Raw genomic sequence first — 14,181 nt, 5'->3', positions numbered from 1 at the left:
TCATGAAACAGAGTTCTGTACCGACCGGAGGAAGGCTCTCAGAGCCTCCCCTGTGCCTCGCAGGACTGGCGATCCACAGCCACTAATGCACTGACCTCAGGGACGTCTTAGGACACAGCACCATGGATAACTGCACTGGGTGGGGCCCATAAGTCGGTGGCTAAGAATTCAGGCTTACCCTGCAGTGTCCTAACTTGGTCTTTGCCCCGCAAAGGACAGGGTTGGGACTTCGGGCATCCCGGGTCACCCGGCACGTGTCAGAAGTGCCCCCGGAGGGCCCTCTGTGTCCAGCTGGAGAGGTTTACCCGGATGTATGGCTACGAGCCCGTCCCGGGGGCCCCTGCCACGCCAGCCGCTGTGGAGAGTGTCACACGCGCACACACGTGCCCACACCACGGCCGCCTCACCCCCCTCCGGCGTGTTCACAACGTTCGCCTCACGGCGCAGGAGGAAACTCCTCTTTGTGGAGCGTGAACGGTCGTGAGCCTGGATTCAGCAGCAGGGTCTGGCCTGTGCAGCCCACGGGTCCCACCGTCTCCTCACCGTCTCCCCGAGCTCGGTGCCCGACAGACGGGTGCCCGCGGAGCCACAGCTCACAGCCGGGGAGCAAGGCGGGCAGATAGGGGCGCCTCCGGCACAACGTGGCCGACGCGTGGTGGGGACTGCAGGGCGGCCGTGGGAAGCCAGCCGCCTTGGTAGCACATGGTGGGAGTGTCCCCGGTGCCACAGGGAACAGTGAGCCGGGCCCTAGGCGTCTGCGTCTACAGCTACGTGTTGTGCCAGCACCAGGGCAGAGGGAGCAAGGTGGCCGGCGGCCTTCAAGCTAACGGTCTGGGTTCTCTCTGGTGGACGGGGACCATCGTGGCGGCAGGGGCCACGGCGGTTTGTAAGATAACTGTTGGCGATGGAGATGATAAGGGGGTGGCTGTGGGGGGCGCCCCGGTCGGCCGGCTGTCCCCACGTCCACACCCGAGAGGAGCTGGCCGGTGGCGGCAGCCGGGAGATGGGAGAGGCGGGAAGGCAGGTGAGGTGGCCACATGCGAGCGTCGTGGCACCGCCACGTGTGGGGGAACGAGACTGGCCCCGGGAGTGACGAGCGGGGAGCTTGGCGGACGGCATTTGGAAGGTTGTGAGGAGGGGACGGCGCGACATCGAGGGAGGTCCTGGCAGAAGATGAGTTCAGGGCCACCGGCAGCTCACGGGTCAGTGGTTCCCGGTGAGCACGAAGCAAAAGCTCGAAGTGCAGACCCCCCCGCCCCCGGGTCTCGGAGCGCACAGGGTCGTGGTCACGGGGATCCTTGGGGCAAAGCTTGCCTCTGGGCCCCTTGAGGACACTGGCTTCTTGTTACATTCCTCCCTGTTGGTTAAGCTTGTGACTTGATTTCCCTTATTTAACCACCTGAGCACAGGAAGTTAAACACCTTCTTTTGAACAAAAGCCACAAACACTCCGGACCCGTACAAGGTGCTTTTCCACAGCAGCTGGCGCTGTCCTCTGTTTGTTTGTTGGTTTGTTTATTTATTATGTGTGAGAGAGAGAGTTTGTGCAAGCCAGGAAGGGGCAGAGAGAGAGAGAGAGAGAGAGAGAATCCCAAGCGGCTCCACACTCAGCACAGAGCCCGCCTCAGGGCTCCGCCCCACGACCCTGGGATCGTCTGCCGAGCCAAGATCAAGAGGTGGACGCTCAACCGACTGAGCCACCCACGCGCCCTGCTAACATCCATTTTAACACGAGTCAGCCCCCTGTTTGCCCACCTCCCCCCCCAACATGCTCGCCCCAGACCCCACTGCGGTCTTCCTGGCTCGCGCTGGCCCCTTTCCCACAGTCCTCTCCAGCCTTGCTCCCCTGCGGGCACCCCAGACGCGTCCCTCCTCAAGGCTGGAAAATGACAGGCTAGGCGTCCTGCTACAACGGCCACTTCTCGGGGGCTCACCAAACGGGCGGGCAAAGGTCTTTAACATGGCCATCCTGGAAGCCGAGTTCCGTCCGCCTGGTGGCCGTCAGCCCCCGACCCTCCGCTGGGCCTGCCTGAGGCGGAAGATGGGCAGGGGCACACAGGCGTGTCACCGGCCAGCTCTGTGGGTGCCCACACCTGGTCCTCCCTCCTTCCCTCAGTGCGCGGCCGCAGCCAGGCGGCTTCTCAGAGCCAACGCGTCAACCCCTCCAGTCCCACCAGCGCACCCAGCAGGTGGCCCCGTCGCCCACCTGTCGCTCGGGAGCGTGGAGTTAGACCGGGCCGGGGGCGGGAAGGTCCAGCAAGGATGGCCTCAGGCTTCTGTCCTTCCCGCCTCCGTCCCGCCCTGTCCCTGTGTCCGCCCAGGACCGCTGCCTCCTCGCCTTTGTGCTCCGGCCTGTCACCCCGCTCAGCTCAGACGGTCCCCCCTCCCCACGCCCACCCGGCGGCGCTGCCCTGCGTCTCTTCCCTGCGTCTCTTCCCGGTTCTTCGTGGCACCGAGCGCTATCTAGGACAGTCCCGTCCGGTCCGTCCGTCTACACGCCTGTCACTTGCTGTCTGTCTGCACGAAACGTAAGCTCCGTCAGGGCAGCGTGATTTCCCGTGGGCAGCGACAGGGCAACGGTCACCTGGAGAATGGAAGCAGGGAAGTTTGCTTTACAACCCAGCTCCCCGAAAGGCTCCTCCCTCCCAGAGACACGGAGCCCCCGTCCGTGGCGTTTCCGGAGCCTGACTCCGTCATCCTGCCAGGCTGCTAATTGGTAACACAGGAAAACCACGGCTACATTTTGGCAATTTGCTCAAACATGCAGCGGAATTAAAATCATTTCTCTGCGGCTACGAACGACTTCGTATTCTCTTCCATCAATGCAGACCCAGGACGGCGCTCAGCCAGCCACGGAAACACGCTTCCGCCTGGGGAGACCTTCTCTTCTTTCTTTCTTTTCCAAATGAACCTTACTTCATCTTAAGGAGTTTTGCCTCGTACGCTTGGGAAATATCTTGGTTCTTGACAAGCAAATTTGTGTAATTGGGGAATGGGGACGGAGGTTATTTTTTTCCAGTTTTTCCAAGTGGCATGTTTTATGCTTTTGTTTGTAAGCTGAGTTCTTAAGAGTGCAGAGTTCTTTCCTGGGGACGTGGGACAATTGGTACAATATGCAGGCATTCCAGGTCAGCCCTGCCTCCTAGAAACAGAATGTGAGCCACGTGGGGGTTTTAAATATTCTAGTACTCACAGAGGAACAAAGTAAAAAGGCAGAGGAAATTGATTTTAATATGTATTTTATTTAACCTGGAACATCCAAACTATTGTCACTTCAACATGCACCTAATATAAAAAATGTGGCGAAGTGTTTCATGTCCATTTTGTGCCACTTCCTTCAAGGCCCACATCCCTTTTGTGAATTTTACATTTATACATTTCGTGTGCCCAGCGGCCCACAGAGCTAGTGGCCATGGAGCTGGATGGTACGGCCACGGCCACGGCCACGGCTTGCGGACCAGGTCGGGCCGTGGGCCTGTCCGGTGAAGCCCACAAGTCAAGGAAGGTTTTCACGTTGTTAAGTGGTTGAGAGAAGAAACAGAAGAGGTAACGGGTGTGAGTTGCGAGTCTGTTACGGTTACTTTTAAATGACTTAAGTGCATATTTAATTTTTCCTCGGCTTTAATTTCTTTTAATTTAAATGCAAGTTAGTTTACATACAGTGTAGTCAGTCGTGGCTTCAGGAGTAGAACCTGGTGATTCATCACTTACGCAAAACACCCAGTGCTCATCCCAACAGGTGCCCTCCTCGGTGCCCCTCCCCCATCTGCCCCTCCCCCACCCACCGCCTGTCCAGCAACCCTCAGTTTGTTCTCTGTATCTACGAGCCTCTTATGGTTTGTCCCCTCTCTTTTTATCTTATTTTTCCTTCCCATCCCCTGTGTTCATCTGGTGTGTTTTTTAAATTCCACATATGAGTGAAATCATATATTTGTCCTTCTCTGCCTGACTAATTTTGCTCAGCATAATACCCTCCAGCTCCGTCCACGTCGTTGCAAATGGCAAGATTTCATTCTTTTTGATTGCCGAGTAATCCTCCGTTGTATGTATAAAGCACATCTTCTTGATCCATTCATCCGTCGAGGGACATTGGGGCTCTTTCCATACTTTGGCTACTGTCGATGGTGCTGCCATAAACATTGGGGTCCGTGTACCCCTTTGAATCAGCATTTTTATATCCTTTGGATAAATTCCTAGTAGTGAAGCAAAAGCTCTATGGGCATTTGAGAGCCACAGGTCTGGTCTGATCCCAGGTAAGGTGACAGCCGGCTCAGGGAGTCACTCGACAGTTAAGGCAACACTGCCTGCTGCCACCTGGGCTGATACCACATCCCCTGGGGCCATGTCCCCTGGGGCCACGTCACTGGGGTCATAGCCCCTGGGACCCTCACGTTCCCCACCGCTCCTCTCTATGCCCCATCTCGTCCACGACATCTCTTGTTTGCAAGGGTCAGGTTAGTTTACTTCATCTTCACCTAAAGTCATTGCAATAACGAATATTTTCTGTCTCGTCATGTATTTTGGTTGTCCTTGCCCTCTTTAATAGGCTTCGGTTCAGCCTGAGAAATCCGCCCAGATAAAGTGCGCTGATGTTTCCTTTAAAGACGTTTCCCGCGAGTCAGAAAGGAGGCATTGTCTACACCTTCATTTTACAAGATTACCGGTCGTTATCGCTTATGTCTTAGGTGACCTAATTTGGAACCCTATTATTAATTTTCTCTTAAAATCGCCCTGGCAGAACATGAGAATGTGTGCGTGGCACTGGCAGCAGGAGGGCGGGCCAGGCGGCTCTTGGCTGACCCGGGCGGGTTTCGATCTGAAGATCTCCTCCCAGTCAGCCGGGACTTCCCTGGGCCTCCTCATCTGGTGTCTCTGAGATCCTTGCTCTGAACCCCTCCGCCTGGTCCCCGTAGGGAAGCCCGGCCTCTCTCAGGGTGGCCATGGGCACCGGTCTCTGTGTTCCTCCCCCACTCAGCTACGCCGAACCCCCGGGAAGCCCCGGTTTCCTTTCGCCCCACTTGGGGACCAGAGCCCTGAACGTTCTCCCCAGCACCCCAGTGTCCCTAGAGTCCCTGCTGAGACCACGGAGGGTTCAGGGAGGCTGTGGGCATCCGAGTCCCACGCTCGTTTGGGTGGTGGGTGCACTTCCTTGTACTTGCCCGTCTCCACTTGTTAGAAACAGATAATTTTGAACCACTGGCCGGGAGGGCATTTTATCTCAGCTCTGGTCTCCCTGCGTGGGGGCAGGCAGCTCAAGCAGCCGTGAGGACCCCCGGAGCAGAGGAGAGGACTGGGTCCGCTGGGCCCCGCGGCCCAAGAAGCTGCATTCCGTCGGCTCCACCGGCCTGAGCTGCATCAGACCAGCCCCTGGGCTGCCTCCACTGAAGGAGCCGCTGGGCGTTAGAGGCTGGCTCGGTGTCTTGTCCTGCTAATGTCCCCGGTCCCGAGGGCAGGAAGCGACCTGCCCACCGTGCAACCGTCTCCTTCAGCAGAAAGTACGGATGCCTCTGAGCCAACAGGGGTCACGCACCGCCACTCACACGGCCGACGACCGGTGGGCACAGGTGCACACACCTGACCCCTGGACCCCAGGCGGGCTCTGTTCCAGGGCACTATTCATGCTCCGGAGGAAAGCCGGTTCCCAAAGCAAACCCAGCCTAGGGCACCTGTGTCACTACGCCAGCTGGACACCAGCCGGAGATGCAGATTCTCAGGTCCCACCCGGACACACTGAATCGAACGCTCTAGGGTGTCTACCCACCTGGGCCGGAGGCTCCTGCAGGACGGGGGTGGCTCTGGTCTGCAGCCGGACCCCTCTCTGCTCAGATTCACCCCTGCCCCACCCCGCTTTCCTCACTGTCCCTTCCCTGCAGCATCCCCCCACCCCTAGATGTCTCTGTGCAAGATCCTCGCCCCAGGCCCTGCTTCCAGGAACTGAGGCGACTTTCTTCTCCCTGCACCAGGCTGTCTCCAAGTCAGAGAAGCTGTCAGCCCTCCCCCGACCTGCTCCAATGCACACCTTTCACCTTCAAAAATTCAATAAAGTCAAAGGGAAAAAATACCAGAAGGAAACACATCTATTAATTGGGATATTCTTTCAGATCATGTAAATACCAATCTTACAGTTGACATAAGGTCACACAAGAGCATCTCAACTTTGTGTGCAGTCAGCTGTCCACTGTGGCAGCCACTGGCCGTGTGTGGCTGTTGAGCACGTCAGGTGTCTCTGCTCGGCACTGAAACGTGTGCCACCGATGAGCTCTGGGATATCAGAGACGGTGCGCAAACGGAATGTAACGTGCCTCAGTAGTAATAGGTTCGCGTATGTTCCGTGTTGAAATGATAGTATCTTGGATATACTGGGTTAAATAAAATACGTAATTAAAATCACTTTCACCTGTTTCCTTTTATTTTTTGTAATGTGACTGTGGAAAATTTAATAACACACATGTGGCTTGCACTCCGTTGGACAGGGCTGGTCTGGAGGAGCCGAGAGCAGTGAAGGGACTCGATGGGCTGCTGTCCCACGGGCCAGAGGATGCTGCGTGAACGGCTGAAAACCAAACCAGATGAGACCCTCATGGCCGTGGCGGCGCTGGGCCCGTGGCTCCCTGGGTGTGAGTGAAGGTTCTAGAACAGTGTTTCCTCTCCCGTGAGGGTCCTCTCACCGGCGTCTGGCCGCTGGATGTGGTGCCGTGAGCCCTCATCTATGAGCCCGGTGATTCTAACCCCACACGAAGCACATCTGGCATAAATGGCTTGGGAACCGTCGACTCCGTCTGGACCGTGGCAGGTCTTCGAGGGGGAAATTCCACACCGTCCCGCGGGTGCGTCTTTGTGACGCTCAACAGCCTCCATTGGCAGGAAACTCCCCCTCATATTTGGAGTTGAGACAGTTTCCTCCTGATCTTTCCAAAAAGCAGAGGGAGAACACTTGGTCACCACCCTCGACGTAAAGTCCTTCGGGCAAATCAAAGGTCAAGCTCGTTTTAGCCTTTGTGTTTCTGTTCCACGAGCCAGATGACCCTGGTTCCTTGAATAAAGAAAATTGTGATTTGTTTCCGATAAAAATCAAAACAAAGGCAGTCTGGCAATTGTCCATTTGATGAAGTACTTAGGTGAATCAGGAGATTTGGCCATCAGAGGAAATCTGAAGCCACGACGTAACACGATTGTGCTATCCACACGATCCACAAGTTAACAAACTCAGCGGAACGACATTTGGAAGGGTTCTCTATTTTGTTGCTCATGAAGTCCCTATATTTACCTTGAAAAGCTATGCGTGAGTATGATTTTAATCATACCGGGTGACCATCAGGTAATTCCGGATCCTCCAAAGGGCAAGGGGGGGTCCTTGGGGCCATGGCACTGGGCCTCTCTGCCAATTGCACTGGACCGGGCACGTGGGTACATGGGCAGGGTGCCATCTTGGTGTTGTGCCAGCACGGAGCAGGCCCTCTGTGGTGATGCTGTGGATGGACAAGCATGTGGCTGTTTCCTGGATCCGGCGGAGACACAGCCGGCCCGACACGAGACCCGCTCTGGAGTCCGTGGCCCCCAGTAAAACTTGAAAGCTTGGGACCCCTTGTTCAAAGTTTGTTAAGAGATTCAAGATGGCCAAGCACAGCACTGGCCCCAAGGGGAAGTGTCAGGATGCCGGAGGGTCATCTGGGAAGGAGGGCTGACGGACAGACACGGACCGGGAGTGCCCGCCAGGAGGTTGGACGTCATTTTCCTCTAGGCTCTCTGAGCAGAGAGAGAGGAAACAGTTCTTGTCGGAGAAGATAAGCCACCCCAGAAAGCAGGTATCTTTGTTGTACTGTTTTCTCGTCCCTCCCCTCCATTTCTCTTGCCCTTATGGTAGCCATATTCCTGCACAGGTTAGGAACTTCAGGTAGGGTGCTGAGTTTAGTACCCTTAAAACAATTACAGCAAAATCACCCCCTCTTGCCACATTCAAGTTATAGGATATGGAGAATACAATTATATCGGACCCCTGAACAAAGCAGGCGTCAGGGGCACTGAGCCCCGCGCAGTCAAAAGTTCACGCATAACTTCCGCATCCTCCCAAACTTAATACTAATGGCTTACGGTTGACCAGAAGCCTTACAGATAACAGAAACAGTCAGTTAACATACTTTGTGTGCTACACATTCTGCACTGTGTTCTGACGGCAAAGTAAGGTAGAGAAAAAAATGTTACTCAGAGAATCATAAGGAGGAGAAAACGCATGTAGAGACCTGTCCCGCGTTTATGGAAAACAGTCCGCGTGTGAGTGGGCCCCGGGCAGGTCAAACAGCCGTGCTGTTCAGGGTCGACCGTATGGTCTGTATCTGATACCGGAAGCTGTCTTGAATCCTTTCCTTCTCAAAACCATGTTTCGTCCCGTGGGTGGGTGGCTCCGTGTTTGCGCTAAATACTCGCGCTGCTTCCACGTTTCATGCAAGCCGCTTACGAATGAGCTAGCCAGTGGCGCAGTCCAGACAGGCTGCTGGCTTTAAACAAGGCCAGGTGCTCATCGTCCGGAAGAGCCTTGGACTGGTTTTGCGTGTATAGGCGTAAGCGGACCATCTTGGTTTCGCCTCCCTGGCTGAGAAAAATGGCCCCCTCGTGGATGCACGCCATCCGATGTCGAGTCAGGCTCCCCGAGGTTAGGCACTGCCCGTTGTGCGTGGGTGATGAGGACGACTCTGCTTCTGTGTTACTTCCGAGTGGGGACTCTTCCCTCGCCGTTCGCCCTGGCACCTGAAAGCACCCAGGGGTGATTATCTGATGTAGCATCCTCTGTGCCCAGGTGCTGGTGACTCACCCGCTCTCCCTGTAAACCAATTCATTAAGCGTGCTTCATTTGGGACGAGCTGAGAGAAAGGGTATATTTAAAAGTGGCTTGGCAGGAGCCGTGTGATTTTACAACAAGGAGGGGAAGGAGAAGCGATTCAGTTGTGACTTGAACACCTGTCCGTGGCAGCCAAGGAATGCAGCCCACGTCAGCATCCGGCTAAGCGGGCGCGCAACACCCAGATCGTGTAATTTTCAAAATTAGGTTTGTAATTAACTTCACAATATCTCCAGGGAATTCTGGAAAGACAGCGGAGAAAACCTTGTCCTGTCCTATCGGATACCACAAGGCATCTCAGGAAGCTTCCCCAGGGACAAACAAATCTCCCCAGAGGAGAACGTGAGTTCTCCTGTGCTCTGCCCGGGTTGGCTGGCAGCCAGCAGTCCTGTCGTCTCCGAGTTGCTTCACGCCGTCTTGAGATTCCCTTTCTTCAAGTTTTGGGGTTGGCTGTCCTCCGGAAACACCCGCTTCATGAGCTTTTAAGTCCTTCAGAATTTTTAAGGAAAATTTAATCTAAAATTGTGTGAGAGCCACCTGAAGGTCAAAAAATGCAGTTAGTTCCCTCCTTGTAGCTTGTTTTATTGCGTCTTCCTTCCTAGAATTACGTCTGTATGTTTTCGTGGCCGTAAAATGATAAAATGGAAAAGAACCCAGAGCCCCACGTCAAATGCCCTCGGCTGTGTCAAGAATTTAACCCTCTCAGGGTCTGGCTGTTGCATCATCGGATGTAATAATGGAACGAGTTGTGCGAGAGGGAACAATGAAAGGCTGGCTGTTGAACAATTTCACGGCCCCGGAAACACGGAAGAATGCTGGACTGGATGGATGAGACCTGACATGTCCAGGAAGCAGCAGTGGAGCAGAGCGGCTTAATGTACTCGTGGAGAATCGCCCTGGGAGTAGATGCCATCCTCCCCCATTAAATGTTAACCTGCTCAGGGAGCCCTGCCCGGGACGCGCGTGCGTGGGACGCGGAGCCTGCTTTCCGACAGCTTACAGTCGGTGCTGATTCGGTCAGAGGAGCAGAACTCAACCATCGTCTCCAGCATGGGACCCGGGGCACCCGCGAGCTTTCCTTGCCTCCTTGGTGCTCTTCTGGAAGCTCCCGTCCCCAGGGCAGCAGGAAGCCACGGCTGTAGGCGCACACGTTCAGAACGCGCCCTTGGAGATCTGCTCTGTAGACCTAATTCCTAGGGAGTCTCCCGGGGAGAACCGTAACGCGTGTGGTAAAGGGCAGGGGCGGCACCGTGGGCCTTGTGACCAGAAAACCCTCGAAGCGGCCACGGGAGAGATCACTGCGTGTGCCTCCCCCTTCGGGCTCTGGCTCCCCCAGCTTCTCATTGGACAGGAGGGGAGGCTGGGGTGACCGGGCTGGGCGTTCCTCAGTTTTCGCCACGTGGATGGACACTCGGGCTAGTCCAGCGTGGACTGGGTTCCACAGAGGGAGGCACGGCCCCGCCCCTTTGAGCGTTAGCACGGGACGTGGTGCCGGAGGACACAGATGCCCACGGTGTGTCTCTTTCCCAGGGCGCACGGCCGGCCGCCAGCTCCTGGTCCCCGTGCACCCCCCTGTCCGAGAGATGCCACCTGCAGCCCACGGAAGAACCCATCCTCTCCCCTGCTTGGCCAACTCAGGCCACGTGCTGCAGCTGGCCAGGCCACGTGACGCCGGGTGCCCGAGGGCAGCGCCCCACCTGCCCCCCCAGCGTCTCTGCCCTGTGATTTGAGAGAAGTGAGATCTTGTGTTGTCAAAGTATGACAGATTTGCGTGTGTCGGGCCGTTTGTGTGCCCTTCCCAGAGCGCATCAAGTGCGGCCACAGGAGGAGAGCGTCTTCTTACAACGCTTCACGGCGAGGACACGCGGGGGAGGGTTGTCGGGGTATCAGGAATACAGGGAAACGCAGAGGATTAAGGCTTCAGGAAGAGTCCTCGTATAAACAACATGCTTGCCGGGGTAACTTCTCCTTTCCCAGCCGTTTCGGACGTGAGCTAATCCGAGGGCCTCTTTTCCCTCCCGCCCTGCACGTGGCCGCGGTGTCTGCGGATCGGGCTGCCGACAGCGTGGGGTCTGGAAGTGTGTATTCTTGCAGTAAACTTCGGCTTCTGTTGCACACCTTTAGGAACCCGAAAGAGAGGAAAGAAAGGATACCCATTTGCCAATCGATCAATGCCTCCTCCCTTTGCAAACACAGAGGGGTGAAAATTCAGTGTCTGAAAGGACTCGGAAACGTCCTAAAACAAGCCACGCAGCCGAAACACAGCCAGGAAAGTGGGTAGAGTCCTGGGTTATTCGTAGAGCCTGCTGGGCTCCCCAGGTGACATCCACCGCTGTCCCTGTGACCAACCCGAGAAACGCGGCGTCTATTTGCAGGCGGGACCGGTTTCGTGTCCAGCGCAGGTGCCTGGGTATCTTCCTGCACTGAGGAGCTGTGACTGTGGTCTAGGTCCCACACCGTGCAGCTCCTGGCACCGTCCTGTCACTGTGGCGACCGCGTGTGCACACAAACTCGACGGGGGAGCCCTCCCGCGTGAAGGTGGGGCTGGGGGCTGGCGGGTTCCCTGGGGCGGGGCTCCCTTGTTTTGTGATTTCCAGCTTCTCATCTGCAAAGTGGGGGTGCCGCCCCGGCTCGGCTGGCTGCCAGGGTCTTGTGACGCCAGGTCCCCTCACCCGGGACGTAAGCCTCGCATCTTCTCACGGGCTCTGAGGGCAGCGCTTTTGCAGACACGCCGGGACCGTAGCTTTGCCGGAGCCCCCGCCACGTGGATGTGTCCCGAAGCTCAGTCTGCGACCACCTATCCCTTCCTCCAGCTCTGCCTCCCCGACCTCCGGGAAGAGGCCGCCCGCCCCTTGTCCGTGCCCCCGCTTGGCTGATGGCAGGTGCCACGTCTTACTCTGCGTCCACACGCATCCCAGCAGCAGCCTCTGAAGGAAGGAGAGAAAGAGCCTGTGGATCAGGTGGGCGGAGGGTTCTGGAAGCCCTGAGGCACCATGGTGGCCACGCTCCTCCGTGAGGCGCTGCAACCTCACCGTCAAGAACGCCGAGCCCCCGGGGAGGGGGTGTGGGGCCCCGTGTACCCAGGCTGCATGGCAGGTGCCCAGACGGTGTGCGGAGCAGGACGGAGCTTCGAGCAGAGCGTGAACGGGCGCCGTCCGGCCAGCGTGTGGGCCTGGGGCTGCGGGTCCGCGTCACCTTCTCGAGCCGTCTTGCTCAAGTGAATGCCTTTCCGGGATAACCGATTTCTCTTCAGTGCTCATGGCTCAGGACGGTCTTCAGACGAATGGTGCATCCACGTGCTGACGTCGGCTTTCTGCAGGCCACGTGCAGAAGCGAAGGCGCTTAGGCTGTTTACCTCAACCGAGCACAGGGCCCCCTTCCCTGTGGCTGCTGCATTGATGGTTAGACCACGGTCCGCCAGGGCACTAAGATCAAGGGAGAGTCTCCTCCACCCCTAGCTTGGGACTTTGATTTGATGATGTCTCAGGCTGCCTGTTGGGGGTGGGGGGGGCCACGGTGTTTTCACTGAATGACAGACGGGGGATGATGGGTGTTAACTCTGCGATGCTCAGAGCTTTGCTTTGAGCAAATGTCCCCCGCGGCCGGAGCCTGCCCCCAGGAGTCACATAAGCGTGCAGAGAGGCAGTGGAAGAGACAGCAGGCTCCATGAGCTTCCGGAAGCAGGACTGCTGATTCTCCCAGGACGTCTGGAGCCAGTCCCCGTGGGGGACAGAAGTGCGGTAGTGACAAGAGTCCCGTGGTCACGGAGAGCCTGCCTGTAGCACCGATTGCTTCCACTAGAGGCAGTGGCATGGAGGGACAGAGGCCACCTGCCTAGGTCACAGGGAGGACGCCCCCACAGAGAAGCTGGGGTCCCTAAAGTCACCAGCATCCGTGTCCACTGGGACACTGTTTTGTCTCTGACTAACCAGATGGGGCACGGCTTCTTTTGGGCAAGTCTCAGCTGCCACTTTGCCCAGTTATGGGAGACGCTGTCCTCTGGCTGGACTGGGGATGCTCACGAGAAGCTGTTTCTGTCCAGAGGCTAGGAGTCCACGATAACGTCGGTATCGCTGAGCGAGAATGCCAAACCCCGCATTCCTCAAGGTCCCTTGCAGTCAGCCTGCAGGCTCTGGGTCCCACCTGTCGGGTGAGGTCCCACCGGCCTGACATCCTGCGCTACGGCCGGAGTGAGGCCTGGTCTGCTGGCACTGGGGCGGGACCGGCCGTGCTGGGCAGCGGGCTCCAGACCAAGGGCTCTCCATCCAGCTGTCTGTGCTCGCAGGGGCTTTGTGATGTCAGGCCGGAGCCAGAGTTCCCTCAGAGCATAAGATAAGCTTCCTCAGCCTTGCCAACAGGCAAAACCCTAATTCCCATTCTCGTTCTCATAATCTCAAAAGCGCGTTCTTCCCGATGTATTCCCTGAAAATACAGCCTGACCGGATAAGCCAAACAGATAGAACAAAAATTCAATTCATAAAAGCCCAGCAGGGCTGTGCGGTGCCGCGGTGAGGCTGAAGGGCCAGTGATATTGATCAGGTCTCTCGAGCGTTGGTGTTTCCTTCATCATCGATTCTTTGCATTCGTGCTTATTTCCTAAATGATTGCACCTCAGTATTGTCTGCTAGATTACTGACTCTTTCTGATGGCCCTGAAAATTTTGTGCCCGGGCCAGCACCCCCTCACCCTCACGCTGATCGCCGTCCTGGCTGCTGGAACCAGGAGATGCCTCAGAGAAAATCCGAACAAGAGACGTGTAGGGTCTGGACAAAGACAGCTGGAGACTTTACCGAAGTGCGAGAGCATTGTTTGAACGAAGCGAGAGGCACGCCATCTTGCACTTCCCCTTCCTCCCTAATCTGTGAGTTCAAGGCTTCAAGTATCTCCTTGCGCGTAAATTAAGCGTTATCTGTGCATCTGAATGTGTAGGATGTTTGTGACTCTCCGTTCAAAATACTGCGGATGGTTGATGCGTTTCTGTCTGACCCACGGCTACTGAGGACTCCACTTCTTAATTTCCAAACATGCGCGAATGTTCTAGTCGTTGTCCTTTTCTGAGCCCACCACGTTGTGACAAGGCAACATTCTTCAGAGGATTTCAGTCCTTTGAGGTTTGTTATGGTCTAACTTAAGACCCGGACCGTGAAGAGTCGTTGCGCACCCAGCGCGTGTGCTTACAAGAAATACACGTTCTACAGCTGTCAGGTGGATCCCTCTCCCGTGCCAGTTAGATCAGGTGGTTTCTCACGTTGTTCTGACTTTCTGTGTTCAGATACTTCAGTGTGTGCTTTTCCTGGTCTCACTGAGAGTGTTGTGTGAAAATTGTGGGTTTGAGTACTTACGCCT

Source organism: Prionailurus viverrinus, chromosome A1, assembly GCF_022837055.1.
Source record: "Prionailurus viverrinus isolate Anna chromosome A1, UM_Priviv_1.0, whole genome shotgun sequence".
NCBI classification, from domain to species: Eukaryota; Metazoa; Chordata; class Mammalia; order Carnivora; family Felidae; genus Prionailurus; species Prionailurus viverrinus.
This window is presented reverse-complemented; position numbering follows the sequence as displayed.